We start from the raw sequence: 17760 nt of genomic DNA, 5'->3' as shown, positions 1-17760 counted from the left end.
TCTCCATCGTCGTTTGTTTTTGTCATCCATTGTTCTGTCCTGTCTCCCTCCGCCTCCTCTCTTTCTCCTGGCGGCCTGCAGGCACCACTCAAAATAAGATGTTCAATGTGAGTGAGGCTGACAACACCGACAAAAAGTAACAGACGTGATGTATATTTCTTCACCTGCAACTAAGAGAACACAGTGTGACACCCAGTCAAAACATTCAGTCAAACATCATAAACAACGTGAACAGTCTTAAATGTTCTTTTATGTGTGAAAACGTGCTCCTGTCCTTTCTCCTGAGGCTCATTATCTACATAATCAAAATGTACTTTATGTTTGATCAGACCAGTGAACATTCCCTGGCGCTAAATGGTGTGGTTGTTTGTTTGACCTGCGTAAATTTTACAAATCAGGCCAGTGATGTATAGAGAAAAAATAAAAGTAAATGCAACACACAACCAAACCAGTAGAGGGCAGTGATGCAACAGCAAAGGTTATTCAGCTGTAATGACCCCAAAGAAGGAGAAAACAGATGGGCATATTTATGTGCGTCACAGAAGTTAGCTTGTTAGCAATGAGGATATTCAGCCTGTGCTGGTTTTGATGGTGCTTCATTTTGCTGCAGATTTATTGAATCAATGCTTGGGAGGAGACATGAGTTAGCGTGTTTGGCTTTGAAAAAAGAAGCCTGTTGGTTGATGACTTTCAGCGGGACGCATCCTTCTCAAATAGCTTCAGATCATCAGTGAATAATTATCTGATGAGGATATTTTGACAAATGTAAGTTTAAAACAGGGTACAATCCTCAGGAATTCTTCTTGGTTTGAACAGCTGCTGTAAACTGGATATCCACTGATACATTCAGCTGAAGGTCTCCAGTTTACAGGGTCACTCTTTAAACCGAAACACCGGGAGCAGACAGAGACACAGTCACACTATCAGGCTCATAGAGAACAATTGTTTAAGAGTTATTAAACCAAGTCAGTCACAGCTGCTGGTCATCTTATTGTGGATAGCGGTTGAAATAAAAACACTGCTGATTCTTCACCAATCAAAAAGATTCAGCTGGTCGGTTTCGCCCCCATATAGTTCCCCAACATCTTGAATCTCTGAACCTTGTTCCTAAAGCCAAAAAGCATCTTATGTTAGTCTTAACTTAGGTCTATTGGTTTGTTTTATGACTCAACATTTCTGCAACAACTTAAAACACCAGCTGTGATCTTTTTAATGAAATCATTTCAACCTTTGTTCAGATCCTGGGCATAGTTTTCATGTTTATCACAACCCAGAATTATATAGTCTAACTTCTTAAGCCTTTATGAGCTAAGACCATTCTGAGCAAAACACATAGTATGCTTTAAGAGGAGCACTTTGTTAAGAAACCCATCCCACAGCTGCCTGTCCCAATGAGTCACCCACTACCCAGTGCCTCAAGTCCCAAAAAACAATGTATGGAGACAGGTGGGCAGCAAGAGCCAGAGTATCACTGGGGTTATCAAGTGGGCTCTGGAGTCCCTTCTATGCAAGCTCTCACCATCCGTTTGTCCTCCAACCTAGTCTCTTAAATTTTGAACTTTTATATATATATATATATATATATATATATATATATATATATATATATATATATATATATATATATATATATATACACATTTTTTCTTTTTTTAGCTTTTATAGAAGTGTGCTTGAACTATTTTTGTACGGCCTCCTTGGGCCTTGAAATGCGCCTTGAAATAAATCGCATTATTATTATTATTATTATTATTATTATTATTATTATTATTATTATTATTATTATTATTATTATTATTATTATTAGTCAGTGTTTTTACTTTCAACAGACTCAAGCTCCATGTAGTGACAGCACTGACACCACCTGCCTTCACCACCTTGAGCTGCCCCCAACCCCCTGTAAACCCAGCAAAAGATGAAGAGTGTGTAGTAAGAAGTTGAAAAGAAGACAGGGAACGCAGAGCTAGGACTAGGGGCCATAACTCAACCTTGCTGGGCTTGCCTGTGCCACATCATCTTCATTGTATCTTGGTCTTGTTTGTGAACAGGAACTCCAAAGAGATCTGATGAAATGACATAATCAAACTTGACTCTTGTATATTCTACCTGGAGTTTTTTGTTGTACATACAAAGTCTCAGAAGTTCAATTCTCTCTATGCAAGCCCAATTTTTTAAAATCCAGGTTAGTGATGTATCTGTATATTTGCCTGTGAATGTAGCATACTGCATTGCTGAGCCCTGCATCTCTGTATGTAACAAACTGAGGCAGGATTTGTCCCTGGATCGTCATATTTTGGAGCTCACTTGTTACTCAGTAGTTTGGCCCACCTGGCAGAGCCAGTCATCGTTCACAGCTTACTTTGCTCACTCTCACAGCCATTTGGCCCGTTTTCTCTGTAACTCTGCCATCTCTGCGCTCTCATTTTCCTTCTCTTTGTGCTTCCATGTGGACAGCTCTTTGCCTTTTTTTCCCCTGCCTCTAAGATTACTAACACCAAAAAACACATGATTTAATCATTGGACGAGCCCAGCAGTTTGTCAGTTTATCCACCTGCTGCAGCACCAAGCAGCAATAATTCAACACTATGCGGTGTGTTTACCTTTATGGAAGCGTTTGAGTTATTTATTCAGCTTCAACTTTGGAGGCTGCCACTCTGAATACCAATGTCCTCTGTAGCGTTAAAGCAGCACTACCTCTGCATGGGTATTTACCGCTGCTGGATGGGTCCCAGACTCAGATATATGGCTGACGGCTTAAATAGATGTCAGAAAGGTCTGCTCTTGCACAATTTGTGTTGGGAGGATTCAATATGTGGTAACTTTGTTGGGTGTGACAGAAGAGGTGAGGCGAATGGGAGCAGAGGATAAATGCGGTGAATGTATAAAGTATTGGGGACAGGATGTCAAGCTGCAGCCTCTTTTGTGCAGATTTCAAGCCTGACTTGTCTGTCCCTTTATGGTGAAAAATGTAGATTTTGCTGTAAGTTTTGCCATAATTTACACAACTAATAAGTGCTGTGTCTGAGTGTTTAGACTTGAGACAAATTCCAATCAGCATGCTTGAAACAGGAAAGAAATGATGTTTAACAGAGGAATCCAGGCAGACAGACAGGGAGCAAGAGGCAGAGCGAGGGTGAATGAGTGTGTGTGAAAACTTGGGGACAATACAGTAGATATTTGTTTGCATTTTTGAGCTGCACAAATAGGGGGGGTTTGGGGCGGGGAAGAGATTCCACGCAGCATTAAGTCCGTCTGAATGGGTTTTCACTCAGCCGCTCCAGTTTTCATAACAGCATTGAATCACCATTTCCATTCCTCTAATTCTTTCCATCTTTTGTTGCAGGCAGCAGACTTGGCAACTATTGTTTGACACATTGCCTGTGCCAGAAAAAAACTGTGTGTGTGCGTGTGTGTCGAGTGTGCATGAGTGTGTGTGCGGGAGAGTTTAGACTGGCTAATCCATAAGCCATAATAGTCAACTGCTGCTTTAATGCCATATCAAGAGGAAGTGTCCACAATTTCTCTTTTCCTGTATCCAATTTCTAACCAATCAGAGGTGAGATTGGATGTTAAACCCTGACAGGATGTTTCATTTTGCTGCAGTTTGAGTGATTTCAGAAGCGATGGCACTATTTTCAGATTCACAGTCTTGCACTTGGAGTTTCTATCATCCGTCTGGATTCAGGAAACCCTGAAATGAGGAAATTTGCCTCAAATAAACGAGTCAGTTAAGAAGCAGACAAAAAAATGAACGATATAAGGATTCTTTAAACAGAAGGAAAATACTTATTTCAAACTGTGGCGAGGACAAATGAACATTTCATGTCTGAAAATGGAACAAGAAACAAAGGGTCATGAAGTCAAACACAAATGTATCTGTTTTAAGTCTGTTCCTTAGTTTGAAGATTGGATCTGGAGTCTACAGAAAATCATTTCAACACCAAAGGGAATCACGCCAGAAACTTTTTTTTTCCACTTCAAAACCTTTGAATTTAGCCTTTGAGGCACTTTTACTAGCTTCCATTATGTCGCAGCGTTTTTGGAGGAAAATCAATTCTATCAAGGTGTGCTTTGGAAGAGGTGCTTTAGTGTTAACATTCATAAGAATATCAATCAGCGTGCTACTCTGCATGAGTGAAAAGACGAGCGAACAAAAGCTCTGATGGTTTTTCATTCCTCCCCAGAGGGGCTTTAATGCTGGATGCTTCTGCTCAGTGAAATCCAGTAAGACCCCCTTCCACCCCCACACCATCCCCCACCTCCACCATCCCTTGATCCCATTAGCAGTGAACTCGTAAGACCTCAGATCAACTGTGCAAGGTCAACGAGTCATTGATGAAAGATATCGGATAATGTTTCCGTCTCTGGGCTGCACAGGTCCAGCAGTCTTTGGATAGAAGATGGTTTTAGGTTGTGGAGCCTCAGTTTGAAAGAGTGCACCAAACGGAGAATAAAGATTTCAACATTAAGTGAAATTCACTTGTTTGCCTCAAGCTTAGTTTTTGTTTGACGCGTCCACTAAGTGCACACAGATGAATTATGTTAGCATCCTCGCCCACACACTTGGCCCTTTCAAGGCAGTAAATATCTGTCTTGCACATCTGAAAATTTCTAACTGTGTGGACAAAATTGCAGGACAGGAGCTCCTAGTGTCTATAATACATATAAAAATACTTTATATGATTCATCACTCAGAGATCACCGTGATAACCATGTGAGTGACAATTACTGTTGTGAAATTGCGGCTACACTCAGGCAAAGGAGAGGAACTGGTGAACAAAAAGTTGTTAATGGTGTTAATGCAAACTTCCTCTACTCACAGTGGGAGAGATGAATTTGTGATACGACGCCCCCTGTATTTGGGAACGCATCATATACGCCATGCAGAGTGTAAATAATAAAAGCTACGCACATTCTGTCATGCTGATTCACACCTGTCTCATGTTGGTGCGTCACATATGTGTGGAAACAATAATCCAGCCTTTATTAATATTTTGATTAGGGATTGGTACCAGTTTAGGTACTTTAAAAGGTTTGGACCAAATTCTGTCTGTAGTACCAGGTACCAATTCACATAAAATCGAAAGGCATAATGTTAAGGTACCTGAATGCATCCTTGTGATTGTGAGGGAGTGGAAGAGAAGATCTTTTTCCATGCTGGACATGAACACAGCCATATATATATATATATATATATATATATATATATATATATATATATATATATATATATATATATATATATATATATATATATATATATATATATATATATATATATATATATATATATATATGAAGAGTTCATTTGCAAAATCAGATAACTCAGTTTTAATAAATTTTCAAAAAATCTGTTTTTTTTAATTGTTTATTCTAGATGATATCAGTCAAACCAAGGTCCAGTGTCTTTGACAAAGGAGATATGACATAAAATAGAGGTAACTCAAAAATTCAATACACAGAGTTAATCACAAGCATCAGCTCTTTTTTTTCCAAAATGGTGTTTATCTGTTTTTGCAAATCACTAAACAATTTCATATTGTTTATCAAATAAACATAAAAAAGTACCAAAAATTGGTACTGGTACCGCTTGCCAGGTACCGGGCATCCGTACCCTATCTTTTCAAATGTGTAAGGTACCTACCCCTAAGTTTGATACCACACCCCTGTACTTGTGCTACAAACATAATGAATTAGGGGGCGCTGTTTTACCAAGCAGTTATATTGGGCACCCTATCTACTGCCTGTTTGTCATAACCTTCTTGCATTCCCTGTGTCCTAATCTGTGTACTGTATGGCTCAGTTTTCTCTCAATACACATTCTGTATTAAAATTGGACGACATAAGGAGTATCAAAAAGTGATACTAAAAATCCTGAGCTCCCCCTACTGACTGGCTGCAGTCTGAACCATAAAGGCTGCCTTTTTTCTACATTGTAAACATACATACATACATAGACCACTAACACAAGACTTGTTAAACTTTCCAAAACTGTCTTTTTTGGAAAATACTCAAGACGCTGTTATGCTGCACTCTATGGACTTCAGGGATGTGTGAAACTCTAGGTTTAATATGTGTTTTGGTTACTACAGCTCCACCAGGCAGATCTTTATATCCCAGACTCTGGCTCCAAATATTCAATTTATTAGTGCCCACTGTGGGTATATTTTGGTTTCACTTAGGGGCAATGGTCAGTGGAGGCACATCATCCATCTTTATATATAGACTGTGATTTTGCCTCTAGTTACAGCTTCTTTTTTAGTGTAATATCATGAGAGTGATATTATTTCCTCACTTGTATCATGGCAACTATGCAAACAAGTGTATTTCCACACATTCTCTTGTGGTTTAAAGTAATAAAAAACATTAAAACAATCATAACAGCGAAGCTTGGCGAAGTTTGGTTTATCCTTACACTGAGCACAACTTCAAAACAAACACAGTTTATTCCCTTCTTTACAACTTTGGCTTGTGCTCAATTATTAGCCCTCAGAGACTGGGATCATGGAAACAAGATTCTGCTGGACAGAGTCCCATCTGTTACCCCTCTCTCCTCCTCTCCTCTCCCCTCCCCCACCCTCTCTCTGTGTGTCAGTGAGTAGTAGCGTCATTGATAAAGAAGCCAGATCCTTCCCTGCAAATGACTTCCGCATTATGTCATCTGTCAGTATCTATTAACCTCCAGCCTCTAAGTCTGTGGAGGTCTGAGGCCAAGCTCTGCTGCAGCCAGGAGCTGCAGACAGAGAGGATAATCACAGGAAGTGTCACTGAAAGGCTGGACACAAAGACCCTGCACGGTTGAGCCCCACGTCATGTGGGAAAATCGATGTGAGTGAATGCAGATGATGAAGATGTTTTTAAAGACTTTCTTTGGGATCTTTTATTTGCTGCTCTATTTCAGATCCATCTGAAATAGCATGAACTCCACCAGCATCACTCCTCACTGCGTGTTTCTGTGCTGACAGAGATAACACACCCTCACTCCTCACAATATGGTTTTTCATTTTGGCTCCGACAGAGATTTTGATTTTGTATGCAGAAAGATCTGTATCTCAGATTTATTTTAATGATGTGTCTGATAAACCACTTTGAAAGTAACACCTGAAACTCCTCTCAGAGAAGGCGCAGCGTAAGGAGAGCTTTTCAAGAGAATGATGGAAAACTATTTTACAAACTGCATCAAAACTTGGGAAGTGTTTAATTGAACTATGCAGACTCTTAGATATAAAGATCATTTTGTCAGTTTTTAATATCAGTCCGAAATGGGCTTTTCATGTTTCCAATATGTGCTTGTTTAAAAACTCATTGAAATACAGAAGCCACGTAGATACAAAGCCAGAAAATACCTCTTTTTAAGCATTAATAACAAATTTTACAGCCTGGTTTAAAAAATGGTTTGGTTGTGTAAAGCTTATTTCTCTATCACCATCTACTGTATGGCGAGGGTGATTTTTCACAACTTATTTATTTCAATTTAGTTGAACCGTCTGATGCATTTTATATGAAACTCTGTGTCAAGATTTTTTCCTTAAGTGTTCTTAGTGCATGAAAAATAGTTGAACATGTCTATTGCAGTGGACTATATGTGCCTGAGCTTCCAACATAAAACAGTAGGAACTTCAAGTAAAAAATAATTTAACTTGTGTTTTTTGATAATTCCATGAAAAAATACTTATTTTTATAATTTGCAAAACATTTCAATTTATTTTCACAGGTTTTAATTTTGTAAATTTTCAACCTTCTGATGCATGTCTGTAACCTTCTGAAAAAAAAAAAAATGTAAAAAAAAAAAAAAACTATCAAAAAACAAATTAATTAATTAATAAATAAAAATAAACCTCTAAACAAAAAACAAACAAACAAAAATATTTTTTTTTATGCCCTTAGAACAAAAAACAAGCTTCAGAAAAAATCTTGATATGCAGCTTCACCATGGAGACCATTACATTTGGGAAAAAAATACTTTTAAATCCTCTGCAGCGTCCACTAATTACCAGAGGGTTAAACCAATTATTTTCACCATGTAAGGTGAGGTGTGACTGGATCATGGATCCCATCAACACAAGGTGAGAAATATTAGAAAATTTCCTTTAGTAAACTATTGTTTTAAGGTATAAAGCTGTACGGTGTTTTTTCTTGCTCACTGTAGCTTCAAAATGCATAGTATTCATTGGTAAAGGTCTGTTCTGGCTGTAGTATCAGTGACTTTCGTGGCCTCTACGAGATGAGCTTTAGTCTGAAATATCTCATATTGTTCAGATTCCACTAAAGGTGAAACCTAAAGTCTTCCATACAGTAGAACAAACTGTCCATCCTGGGTCCATATGGTCTTGCCTCCCCTTTCTCACCCCTCCTCTGTTCCCAGCTGGTGATCAGACATGCAGCATGCTCAGGGCTTAGTGCTGCTTTCTAATGTTGTTAACTTACTGTTTGGGTATAGGAATCAGGGTTCAGCTGCCACTAGAGATGATTTTTCAGTGAGTTGATTCACTTTTTAGATCTATAAAACGGTAACATTTAACAGAAGGTGACACATGAAATCAGCTGTCAGTGAGAGAAAGGTAAAGATCCCTGAGTTTGAGTTTCATCTGAGTTATTAGAGTGAGCATCAACAGAAGAAAGCTGATCTTTTATTGATGACTTTTGGAGATAGAGGAGGATCTGCTGTCTTAAGTTTAACCATACTGGGGCAGAATGATCCAAACTCAAAGCAGACCAATGATCCTCTGTTGTTTTTTCTCTGAGTGATGTTTTTTATGGAAGTAGTGGTCATGATCAATATATCCCATCTCTTTTATCCTTGTCATAAACAATACACACATCACAAAGACTTCCTGACACACAATCAATACCACAGACCTTTCTCGACACACACAGGCCGAGCATTCACACCATTTGTCTGATCAGATAAGCCTCAGCTTGCTGTCCAGTACCCTTAGATTAGTTGGCGTCAATTTTATGGCTGACAAGAAAACTTTGAAAACTTGCAGATAACAGAGCGTCCACTTTTTTGAGGGCCAAAACAAAAACTGTTCTGCTAAAAGCTGTCATCTGCTGAGGCACCGATTACACTGTCCAAGACACGAAGCAGCATGTGAGGTGACTCTGTGTGTCGTCTTGGGTTACACGGTTAGCCGGAGGGATGGCTGAAAGAAAAGAGGAGAAGGGACAGAGTGTTTGATACATTTATTTTATTTCTTATTTGTTTATCCCGCTTCAATTTGTGTATGACCCAGTGAGACTGATATGCGCTTCACAAGTGCTCTGCAGCAAGACTAGCAGAACATTAAAATAACATCTAAACCCACATATGGTAATGGTACATTCATGCAAACTTTGTACTTTTGAGTTTGAAACATTTGCAATCATGCACCTTGAGTATTGTAGACATATGTTCATAAATGCAACATGAAAACCAAAGAAAGCAGCTTAGAATTGTCATTAAGAGTAATGGCTCTACTAAAACAGTCTTTACCACTCAGTCATAAAAACAGCTACAACCTCTGATGTGGAGAGGATGCTGGTACATTTTGGCTGCAGCTTCTCCCTCAAAAAAAAAAAAGTCAGGAACACTCCTCCACGCCTTTATGACCTCCAGACTGGATTACTGTAACAGCATCCTTCACAGCCTTCCCTCTTCTGACCTCCAAGAGCTTAAATATGTTCAAAACTCAGCTGCTCCAGAGCTCAGTGCACACTTGCTTCACAAACAGCACAGAATGCACCCCAGGATCTTCCTCATCACCTACGAAACCCTCAATAACCTCAGACTCTCATACCTGACTGACCTTGTAAAATGCCACTCTCCATCTCACCACCTTTGGTTATAAGAAGACACCAACCTCCTGACCCTCGTCACCAAGACCAAGTACCACACCATGGGGGGGGTCCTCTTCTTCAAAACATCCAAGCTCTTTTTTTTCCGGCCTACATCATAAATTTGTTTATTTATTTAAACGTAAATTCTACTCTCTGTTCCTTCTCAAGAAAACGATCTGTGACCCTGTCAGGTGTTTTTTTTTACCAGTGGTCTCTCAACACTCATCGTTTTTAAGTAAGGTAAACTTGCTGGGGATCAATAAAGCCTCTGGATCAGTCCAGGACAACTGAGAAGATGCTCCGGTGGAGGGTTTTACTTCAAGATTGCTGGCTAGCTCATTTCACCGTCAATCAAAAAAGGATCATTCAATCATCATGCAAAAGCCCAGTGTCCAGGCCAGCCCACTGCCTTACAGACCTCCAGAGACGCTGAGCGTCCGATGGGCGGGACAAAGCCCAGCGTTGTTCGTCTGGACCAAGGGGCAACATCCGGTTTAGAAAAATAAAGCCCAGGTGAAAGTGCTAAAAGTTGCTGTTCATCGAAAATCCGCTTGAAGCTGGCTGCAGAAAGACCAGAAGTCACGTACACACCCAGCCAAAAAAATGGACTCTATGGCATTATAAAGCATATTTACAGCCTGGTTCAGAAAAACCGCTTGGGTCTGAAATACAAATTTCGCTATTGGCACACTGTACGGTGGGTGAATATTTCCTAACTCAGTGGTCTAGAAGTTGATAGGATTGTTTGATTTTCCAATCACAGACACAGCTCAGGTCATGTGACTGATGAGCACCCTGTAGCTGTTTGAAAGGAAGCTCACAGGCAGCGAAATAACCAATGTTGCTGCGTCCAAGGGTTGGCCTCATTTCACAGTATCAGGAACAGACAGGTGACATCACAGAGACTTCTTCCATGTTTCATACAGGCTATGGTCTGGATAAAATGAGAATTTGAAATGTGAGGGTTGTATTGATGTTTAGCTAAAGTTTTATGCAAAAAAATGACACAGTAACATGTAAAAATATTAAAATGATTGAGTGATCTGGCAGACATGGTGTGTAAGGTCATAAAGGGTTAAAACTTAATATTTTATAGTTAACCATTTTTTGAGATTTTGTTGTTTAGCTTAAAAAAAATGTGAAGAAGGGTGGAATAAAACCAGAACTGTGTTGCTGTCTTCACTGACCCCTTGAAGGGTTGACCTACAGAGTGATTTGAACTACAGTGGTGAGTTTGGAAACTGAGACAAAGTGAGGAGATGTGGTTCATACAGTATGTTTTTGCACATCCTTGCTTCTGTATCCCACAGCAGGACTTATTCCTATAAAGAAATAGAACAAATAGTAAGAAGAGCAGCATCCCTTTTATCTGTCTATTTTTAATCAGTTTGCTTGTTTGCATTTCCTTTCTTCCACATCCTATCTTGTCTATTCCTGCTGGGCTGATGAGACCAGTCTGATTGTGTGCGTACAATGATGATAGAGTATCTTATTTTATGAAAAAAGGTGAAACCCAAGTGCTTAAAATGATGTCCAATGGCAAGTAACAAACTTATTTACCATCTCAACATGCTTCACTGGTTGTTTGTTGTATCCTCATCACAGGACTGATACCAGATCGCTCATATTTCTCTGGCTGTCTTTGTATCTTCAGGACAGTGTTGCAGTCTACATGAATATGCCAGTGTTCGTTCAGTACTCCCTGATGATCAGACATTAATTTGTCTAATCTTCTGTCAGTGTTTGCCTCAGCCCGCCCTCTCCCAGCTTCTCTAATTCCTCTGTATGATGGAACAAAGTGTAGCTCTTCTGTCAGAGCAGCAGGGGCTGCTGGAAGTTTCTGCTTGGTTGCTCTCCAGGTGCCCACCAGACTGTGACCGAGGCTCCAGCTAGAGAGAGAGGAGGTTGTGTGTGTGTGTGAGTGTGTGTTTGCGGGAGACTGGTTGCTGAGGATGGAAGGCGAGGCAGGGCAGGCCCTCTTCTCAGATACCACATAGCTCCATCTGGACCGTGGGGGGCTGTCATCTAGGAGTGCTGGGGCCTGAGCTGGGGAGCAAATTGCTTTTTAATCGATCATATTCCCAGGAAAAGCCACTCCCAGCAGCCCCTTACTCACTCTGCTTGCTATTTATGGGAGCTCTCTTCCTCTCTAAATGCTACATGTGTGCTTTGTGTGTGTGTGAGTGGGAGATAAATGAAAAAGAGGAAACTTGGGTCTTGTTGACTTCTCTGAGTCAGTTAAACTGAATCCTCTTCTCTTCTCTTCCTCCTCTGTCTTCCTCAGCGTGTGGATGTATTTGTGCTCATTAAAATCAGAAACTACAAGGACCTTGTAACACTGATGCAGTTTCAGATGATAAGTTGGCTGATAGTGAGCTGTTTTGATGGCTCGCTGCTCCTTTGTGTCTGCAGCAGGAAGTGACACATGAACACCAGACATGGCTTTATCAAGAAAAAGAAAACTTCTCTCAACCATTAACCCGCTCAGAGCTGCAGTAAACACGTCCTGTGCTTCAGAGAAGTCCAGTGATGATGTAATGTGATTGTTTTCCCGTCTTACTCCCAGTCAGACGCCTGGTGTTGAGTCTCACACCAGCAGGCGTTCGTGTGCAGCGTGTTTCGGGTGATAAATAATGACTCAGCCCGACGCCGAGCTGATTGTTGGATCCATTTTCTGCGATGCTGTTGTTTCTAACTAATCTGCCCCTTGGGGCTCTTGAAAAGGAAGTTGAATTCTGTGTTTGCTCGCTCTGTCGAACACATTTTTTTGTTCTTTTCATGCAGAGCTTTGAATCATTTCCTTTGTAGAAATAATAAAAAAGGATGTAATGGTGTCACATAAAAGAAACCCTGGAATGAGCAGCATCAGTGAGTGAGGCCACTATTTGCCATCCCATTTTTTTTCTTCACAGGCCTCCCAGGAATTGTAAATGCCGTCACGTTTTTAACAAGACAAGTTCTTGCTTTTTGCAGAAAATTAGTTTTTTTGAGGGTGTGCTGGTCCATCTCTGCTGTGCCCTGGAAAAAATACAACTGTTTAAAAAACAATTTGTCAGAGCTGCATGGATAGGACTTCAATTAGGGAAGCAGCAAAGTTTAAAACTCTCTGCCGTGATTATGCTCAGCCTTAATATAACGACAGGAAGAGATAATATGAATTTATATTTGCAACAATTTGCTGGTCCCAACTCTGCTGTTATGGCAGCTTGTTCTGCTGCTCTGAGCTTTAAAACATGATGATCCCAGTGCCAGATTATGGTCAGTACAGCACACGTGAGTCGCAACAGTTATAGACCATACACAGTGTGTGGTTTAACTTTTAAAAGGTTAAACCACACAGTTAGTGACATATAGAAGTGTTAGAAGTGCACAACACAGACACCTTGGTCATGTTGAGGCACCAAAACCTTTAAGTCAAACTTGGGAGGGTGGGAGGTTTCAGTCCCAGCTCCCAATAAAAAAAAGGTATGAGCGGGATCAATAAGAGAGGTAACTTTAAATTACTTGTGCTTTGATCTGGCACTGTATAAAATTAGAATTTACTTGACTTCTAGCCCCCCCCAAATACAAAGATAGGGGAAACACTGAACACTGTGGATAACCATTTGCATATTATTTAGGCTTTGTGTCCCTTTAATAACTGTTTTGTAGCTTTACATTATTCAAATATCTTACTAACCACTTATCACAGGATGTCATTGCAACCCCTCACTTCACACCCTTCCCTCAATGCTGAATTTCAGCCACTGTCTCTTTGAAATCAACCACCCTCCTTAATTACTAACAACCCTGCGTTGACAAAGCTGGTTTAGCTGTCTCCGGATTCAAATTCTACTTCTTAGAAGATCTCAGTACATCTTTAAAAATGCAAATCACAAAGCATCCCCATTACTAGGGGTGCACCTATCATCCATCTTTAAAAAACCCTGACCTGTTGATTTCGATTTGGGCCAATACTGATTTTTACTTTTTATTTTTTATAACTGACAGCATATACTTTCAATGTTCCAATCTTATTTTATTTAGAATTATTGAACAATACCTGTGAAACAATAAAATATTTATGTTTTAACTTTAATAACCAATAAAGTGTCCTGAGAGTGTGTCCTGAAAGTGTCCCAGAGCAAAAAGCAACAATGGCTGGCTGTCAGACTTTCCCGGAGGTATATAAGAACAGTATCATACGTACCATTCATTAATCAGCTCAACCGAGTGGGACCTAAAAGTGAGGAAAGCACTAGCATGGAAGGCGCTGAACGGCGTGACCTGTGTATGGAACTCCACCCTACCCGGCCAAATCAAACTGAGCTTCTTCTTCGCTACAGTGGAATCTGTTCTACTCTATGGCAGTGAATGCTGGACCCTAAAGCCGACCTTGCAGAAGTCTTTAAACGGGTGCTACACCAGGATGCTGTGTGTAGTACTGAAAATCAGCAAGGACGCACATGTATCCAAAAGTATCCTATACAAAGGAATTCCAAGGGTGAGCGACAAAGTAGCTGCCAGGAGGACGAGACTCGCAGGACAGAGCCAATGGCATAGAGAACTGCCAGCCTCCAAATTGGTTATATGGGGACCAACACATGGGCACCAGTCGCGAGGATGCCCCACATTAACCTATGTGGAGGTACTAAAAGAGGACGCAGGAGCTCAAAGCACCAACAAACTGGCCCGATGCATGGAAGATAGGGATGACTGGAATCAACGATGGAAGGCTCGTCTGAGGACGACCAAGAGAGAGAAACGTAAGGATGCACCGATTACCGATCACCGAGCCCCCAAAATTAAGGAAATCGACACAGATTGATCGATCATTACACATGGTGTCCCCCAAGAATCAGTGCTTGGTCCCCTAATGATTGTCCTCTATAGGCTCCCACCCAACCACATTATTAAAAAACACTCCTGCCATTCTGTCCACCTTCACAAACTGCCTCACTGACATCAAACACTGAATGACTCACAACTTTCACAAACTCAACTGCAACAAATCTGAACTCAGGCTCATCGACCCTGAACCCCTTCACTCCTCCACTCAGAGCACACACAGTCGCACCCTCTCCACGTAGTACGAAACCTTGACATCATTCTCAACCCCACTCTCTCCTTCAAACCACACATCAGAAATAAAACCAAAACATCCTTCTTCCATCCTCTCCTCCCTTGCAGCCGAAACAATCATCCACTCCTTCATAACCTCCTCTGGACAACTGCAAAGGCTTCTTTTACAGCCATCCCTCTACTGACCTCCAAGAACTACAACATGTGCAAAACTCTGCTGCCAGATAACTCTGGACATGAGACAAGCATTTAATGAAACAAGTGGTCAACACAGACGTTCTTGGGTGTTCAAGTGTTTATAAATCTAAAACAGGCAAAGCTAGCATTATGTATTCAGCATCACAAAAGGCCCTGCAAACACTTATAACACAAAGAAGACACATTGTGCAAACTGATCACAAGTAAATAAAGAAATCCTTCTGTTACTTTGCTTTAAATGTCTGCCAAAATGTTCCAGATAGCTGAAGACTCTTCTCCATGTGCTTATGATTTGTTTACTTGTACTGTGTTGAGCTCCTCCGGCTTCAGCAGAACAATATTTTATCAGTTGTCTATAGCATCTGGCATCTCTGGGTCCTCTGTGATTGTGACCTTTGGCATTTCAGCCGTACTGCTCAGCTAACAGGGTTAAAGGAGTGGTAGAGAGAGTGAATCACAAAGCTCAGGGAGGAGGGATGGAGGAATATGTCAGGTACTCAGCTGGAGGTCCTGTTCTCTCTCTGTCAGGATCTTGTCACGGTCTCGCCCCCTGACCAGACAGGACATGAACCTCACCGCCTCATGCTGCTGGCTGCTTATGTTGCATTCAGAGCATTTATTCACATCCCTCACCGTTGTTTTTGTATTCCTCCTCTCACCGCTGAAAGCCATTTTCACCTCAAGAATCCCAGCATCTTTTAGAACAAGTGATCCAGTCATTTCTGAGTTATAGCTGCCCGTCAACGCTGTCTTCGTTCACCTCAGTCAGTCGGTAAATGGAAGGCAGTATTAATGCAACATATCCAGCTATAGGAACTGTCTGAAAGGGTTTTACCTCAGGATGTGTCGTGAAGCATGCCTCAAGCAAAAAGAAAAAGAAATCTTTCCCTGTAGCAGTTATGGAAAGCTGGTGTGATAGAGTGATTCCAAATGTTCATGGAGATACTTTGGACCACACCTGGAGGATAATTTACTACAGGCCTGTCACGTGCTGCATGCAGTGTCAGCATTATGATTATTCAGCTCTCTACACAATACAGCTCACAATGGATGTGGAATAATTGCAATTGATGACCAATATTTGCACCTTGTTTAGACAACTTGGGTGTCAATAAAAGTAAGCCTCGAGTAGGTCCCTGGTGATACTTGTCAAAGTTAGCAAACATAATGCTTAAAGAGGGGGTATTGGGCTTTTTTTGGCTTTTGGGCTCTTGTGTTTTAGAAAACCTTTTTTTTTCTTTCAGCTTCTGTCTTCATTATAGCTGCTGTCTCTTTAAGGCTCCCCTCTCCACAAACCCCCTTCCCCTTATGGGCAGACCTTGGTGTTTGGGGCTTACCCCTTTAGTGAGTCATGAACTAGTTTGAAGATCCTTCTGTGATGACCTCATCATTTCAGGGAGTCTCATCAAGATCTCATTAAGGTCTTGTGAAAATCTTTTGCTATTTCCAGAATGGAGTGTTTTGATCACTTTGTAGAGAGATTCAGGAATTTCAACAACTCATGAATATGATAGGGTAAAAAAAATTGCACACATTTAGGCCATGGCCCCATGTACTTGGGTATTTGTTAAGTACTTGGGAAACTGCATTTATTTTTATATGTTTAGGCCCTGTTGTTTACATGAAACTGCGGTTTTATGTCACTGAAAACAATGTTTGCTAAAACTCCAGCCAAAGTGAAGATTTGGGAAAATTCTGGTTTCATGGTTTCTTGTAGAAGCCAGAAAACAGAGTTTTTGGTTCTCAAACGTCACAGTGAATTACAAGGGTTCACCCTGATTGGATGACACAGGTTCCTCGTCTGAAAAACACTTCCAAATATAGGTTTGGCATGCTTCAAGCCGCACTCACTGTGCGGACAAAAGTATTTTAAAAATGAATAAGGGGCTGTTTGTTTTTGAAAATGCCCAGTTACATGTGTACAAGGCTTCAGTGCAAACATCCAGCATTGTTGCTTTTTATCCATGCTTATAATATGGAAAGCAGAATAACCCTTTCTTTAAGTTTATTTTAATATTACATTCTCTTTCTAACACTCTTCTTGTTTTTGTATAATGCAAAATATCTTATATGATTACATGATGACACCTTAAACTGTTACATTTGGACAGAGTGAGTCCTATATTTTCAATATCATTCTGACATTTTTTATTTTATTTGACCTAAGAAAACTTCAACACTTCAACACATATTCACAATAATAGGGGTGGCTATGGCACAGAGGTAGATTTGTCATTTCTCTATTGAAGGGTGGGAGGTTTCAGTCCCAGCTCCCACTGGCTGCATACTGTGGTGTCTTTGGCAGGACACCAAGCCCCAAACTGTCCCTGGTGGCTGTGCCATCGGTGTTTGTATGGAATAAGTTAGAATACTGATGGTGAAGTGAATGGGTGACTGTGACATATAACGTAAAAGCTGTAGTTTAACATTTTGTATGGCACACTGCTGGGTGTGTGTAATGATGACGTACATGTGCTCTCTGGATGCTTGCTGAGCTTAATCTGTTGTAATTCATCTCCTCAGGTCCTCATCAAGGCCCCTGTCAGTAGATTTCATTTTTGATTGAGTTCACTTTTTACCTGTGAAGTCACTACTTTTCGAAATAAATATAACACTTTCACTGCAAAAAACTGCTATCTTATCAAGTGTTTTTGTCTTTTTTTTAAGTAAAAATTATCTTAT

At 40.5% G+C, this 17760-nt stretch overlaps 1 protein-coding gene across 10 annotated transcripts in view; it reads left to right on the top strand.

Annotated features, from left to right (window-relative positions):
* arvcfb (ARVCF delta catenin family member b) overlaps positions 1-17760 on the top strand; it is a 339618-nt gene that overhangs the window by 68255 nt on the left and 253603 nt on the right. The gene's annotated exons all lie outside the window — the stretch shown is intronic.

The sequence above is a fragment of the Halichoeres trimaculatus genome, unplaced genomic scaffold, assembly GCF_033239565.1.
Source record: "Halichoeres trimaculatus isolate MK-OKI-2021-1 unplaced genomic scaffold, fHalTri1.1 fHalTri1_scaffold_5, whole genome shotgun sequence".
Classification (NCBI taxonomy): domain Eukaryota; kingdom Metazoa; phylum Chordata; class Actinopteri; order Labriformes; family Labridae; genus Halichoeres; species Halichoeres trimaculatus.
The sequence above is the reverse complement of the archived record's forward strand: the minus strand, read 5'-3'. Positions and strand labels throughout refer to the sequence as shown.